Here is a 3319-nt window from a genome sequence, read left to right as displayed (position 1 = left end):
TTGCTTGAAGCTAAGAACACTGAAATAATGAAATGGCCGGCCCAGAGTCCTGACCTAAACCCAACTGAAAATTTCTGGGAAATCCTTGGCAACAAAGTTATGGCTAAGAAACCCACTATAGTCACAGAACTGTGGAAGAGACTGAAAGAAGAGTGGACCAAGATCACACCAGCACAGTGTGAGAAACTAGTGATGTCCTGCAGCTGCAGATGTGCTGAAGTCATTCAAAGCAGGGGTCTCTATAATTCCTACTAATTGTTGACAGCTATAACCCTCCAAAATTTTAGTTGTAATCTTCATTCAACGATTATGAAAATACAGTAATCCAGATAAAATGATTATTGCACCCCATTCCAGGGGGTAAGCAGATAAACATCAAATTTTAATTTTTGGGTGAACTATCCCTTTAACTGAATACTTAAAAAAAAAAAAAATTTAAGCACAGTTTGTTTCATTTGTATATTTTTTATTCTATTGTATTCTTTTGCTTTTTTATTACTGGCATTGTATTCCTTTGCTTTTTTATTACAGTTGAATTATTTTCAATAATTTTGAGGACAATTTTTGTTTTTGTTTTTAACTAATATTATAAATTATAACTAATATTTTGGTCATATGGCCCAATAATAATATTTTTAAATAATCGTGATTACAATATTGACCAAAATAATAATTATTATGATTTTTGTCATAATCGAGCAGCCCTAGTCAAAGGTATTCAAATAAACCAGCAACAAGTCCGTATGTAATTTGCATCCTGTTTTCATCCATTGCCTAGCTAGCATGTGAATTTCACACTCTCCAGTCACTAATGTACAGGTTACTTTGGTCTTTTGTTCCGTTTGCACCTGACTGACGCGTACACATGTGCACCAGGACTGTCAGTTCTCATCACACCAGCGTTGTGTCCTTTCTGGTTCCCTGTGCCCAGCTGTAGGCCAGGTGGCTCATTATCCCATCCGTGCTAAGGTCTCTCGGTGGCACCGAGACAAACACTACACACTACGTACGCCAGTGAAGCTAAATATAGCCATGGCTCATGATTATATGCACACAGTAGCAGGGCAGAGAAAGTGATTACAATGCACAACAACTGCACAGCGGCGTCTTGACAAATGAGATATGTCAATGTTCTATTCTTCAAAGTCACAAGCTTGCTTTTGTTGCCATGGATGGGTGACGTGGGGCAGCCATGTGTATGTGTATTTGTGTGTGGTCACATCACACAGGCTGGCAAAGGGGGCTGATTGCCAGGAGGTGGCAGGGTGTGATTATGCGAAGATGCGATCTCATTTCCAGGGGAAGGACGTGAGGAGGGCAGCGTTGAGACTTGGCTTCATTTCCGTGAAGTGTGGGAGCAGAATACAGAAACGTGAATGGAGGAGACATCAACTACAATCAACTGTCTGTCATTTTAAACAACTTTTTGTCCTGTATTAATACACTATCTCTAATTTAAGTAATGGGTGGGTTGCAAAGCAAAAATGGGTCACAGGTCGTTAGCAGTGGGGAAATATAATGCTATATAGAAATATTAAAATGCATAAACGTTTAGTGAAATTTTGCTGGTGAAATCCAGTCATTTCAATAAGTATCTGTGCAATCTGTAATGTGACCCCTCCTTGCATGTCAAAATAATTCTGACTTAACTGGGTTGACATAAAATTGACCATATAAAGGTGAGGTCACATTTCACAGGCGAAATCCAGTCATTTCAATAAGAATCTGCACGAACAGTGTTTCACTAAAGGGCAAAAAAATTTCCAGTGCAGATTTCACATTTACCTTAATTTCGGGGGCAAAACTTTAATTTAATTTCATTAAAAAACCTGCTTGATTGGGATTTCGTGCAAGTTCCCCATGAGATTTCGCTCATGTTCAAGCTCATCACATGTATTCGTATAATCTATTTTCTAAGTGCATGTTATTCATCTTATTGTGAATGAATTATTTATGCATATGTGCAATTGGTAAAATTTTACAAGAAGTTTCTATTTGTTAACATTAGTTTTTAATTACCTCATTAGTTAACATGAACCAACATTAAAAAACACTTAATATTAATTTCAAAATGTACTATTACTTTATTCAAATCAAAAGCTGTGTCTGTTAATGTTTAATAGACCTGAACTAACATGAACTTACACTAAACAGTTGAAGTTTTTGGACTGATGCTAACAAAGATTAATGAACACTGTGACGATTCTATTGCTCATTGTCAGGTAATGTTAGTTAATGCATTTACTAATGTAGACTAATGGGATCTTATTTTAAAGTGCTACTGATTTATTTATTTATTTAATGAACACAATCTTTAATTAAAATATCATAACTGGATCTTCCAGTGAAACAATAGATTTCCATCTGGTGACATATGCAGAACCAATCATTTAGTGCAGAACGTGGTAGTTACCTTGCTGTCTATGGGAGGGTCAGAGAGCCCTCAGATTTCATCAAAATATCTTAAATTGTGTTCCGAAGATGAACGAAGGTCTTACGGGTTTCGAACAACACGAGGGTGAGTAATTAATGACAGAAGTTTCATTTTTGGGTGAAATAACCCTTTAGTCCCTGCAGGCTCACTCTCATCTGCCTCCACTTTGTAAGTGCAGTCTCAAAATTCAATCAACAACCGATGAAACGAACCAGGTCTCCTCCATACATATTTTTCTGTTACACTTGGATGTACATCACAATATGGCAGAAAAGATCTGTCGCTGCTTCCATTTCAGGAGAAAACACTTCCCATATTTTCCCATATTTGTATTGAGACTAGGGCTGGACAATAATTCAATATCAATATGTATCGCAATATAATTTTTCTCAATAACGGTGATATGATTTTTAAACACATTTCCGATATTTCGATATACAATTGATCAAAAGTGATGATAAAGGCATTTATAATGTTACAAAAGATTTCTATTTCAGATAAATAGTGTTCATATCGATATCGGAATTATATCGTATCGACCGAAATTAAGAAATATATCGTGATATCAATTTTACCATATCGTCCAGCCCTAATTGAGACCAGTCAAATCTTAGCCAACTCTGAGACAAAATCGAAGCGATCTGACCTTTAAGACCCAGAACACAGACTTTTGCCTTGGACTAGAGAGTAACCACCTATATGCAACTGTCATTCATCATATCCTACTGAAAACACAGAATCAGAAATCCACACTGTAAAAGAAAATGCACAAGAACAAACACAAAACATTTCTCTTCTCAGTTACTTCTCATTTCTGAGTGTTGTGCATTCACGTTCTTCTTCCTCTTGCACTCCTGTTTTTTCATCAAGTTCCTCTTATTTAAA

The 3319-nt window shown here is 36.3% G+C and overlaps 1 protein-coding gene across 1 annotated transcript in view; it reads right to left on the bottom strand.

The window, feature by feature from the left end:
* LOC107718227 (inositol 1,4,5-trisphosphate receptor type 1-like) overlaps positions 1–3319 on the bottom strand; it is a 159589-nt gene that overhangs the window by 152991 nt on the left and 3279 nt on the right. The gene's annotated exons all lie outside the window — the stretch shown is intronic.

This window comes from Sinocyclocheilus rhinocerous, unplaced genomic scaffold, assembly GCF_001515625.1.
Source record: "Sinocyclocheilus rhinocerous isolate Xijiao unplaced genomic scaffold, SAMN03320098_v1.1 scaffold1111, whole genome shotgun sequence".
In the NCBI taxonomy this organism is placed as follows: Eukaryota; Metazoa; Chordata; class Actinopteri; order Cypriniformes; family Cyprinidae; genus Sinocyclocheilus; species Sinocyclocheilus rhinocerous.
Note: the sequence above shows the minus strand (reverse complement) of the source record. Positions and strands in the feature narration are given on the sequence as shown.